We start from the raw sequence: 374 nt of genomic DNA, 5'->3' as shown, positions 1-374 counted from the left end.
ATTCAGGTTGGAAAAGACCCTTGGGATCATCGAGTCCAACCATCAAGGGTGCTACCAGGAGGACGCATCTCTTCCAGGGGCTTCCACCAGACTGTGCCTGCGTCTCTGGATTTAACCTAAACACACGGACCAAACACGCTCTGGCTATTTCCAGGGGCCACCTTCAGCAGGCTCTGTGCCGTACTGCCAGGCCGAAGGCAACTAACGCCCAGGCTGCCCATCAAAGCGACTGGTGGCGGACTACCGGCATTTACGACGCCATCATTACGTTCCAGAGTCAAGAGCCGCGGAGCGGGCGGGCTGGGGCTACCACGGAGGCACCACAGCAGCGGGGAAGGGGAGCCGCCCCGAGGACCGGTGTCCGCCGCCGCAGC

The sequence above is a fragment of the Athene cunicularia genome (genome assembly GCF_003259725.1).
Source record: "Athene cunicularia isolate RWA chromosome 7 unlocalized genomic scaffold, athCun1 chr7_part1, whole genome shotgun sequence".
NCBI lineage: Eukaryota > Metazoa > Chordata > Aves > Strigiformes > Strigidae > Athene > Athene cunicularia.
This window is presented reverse-complemented; position numbering follows the sequence as displayed.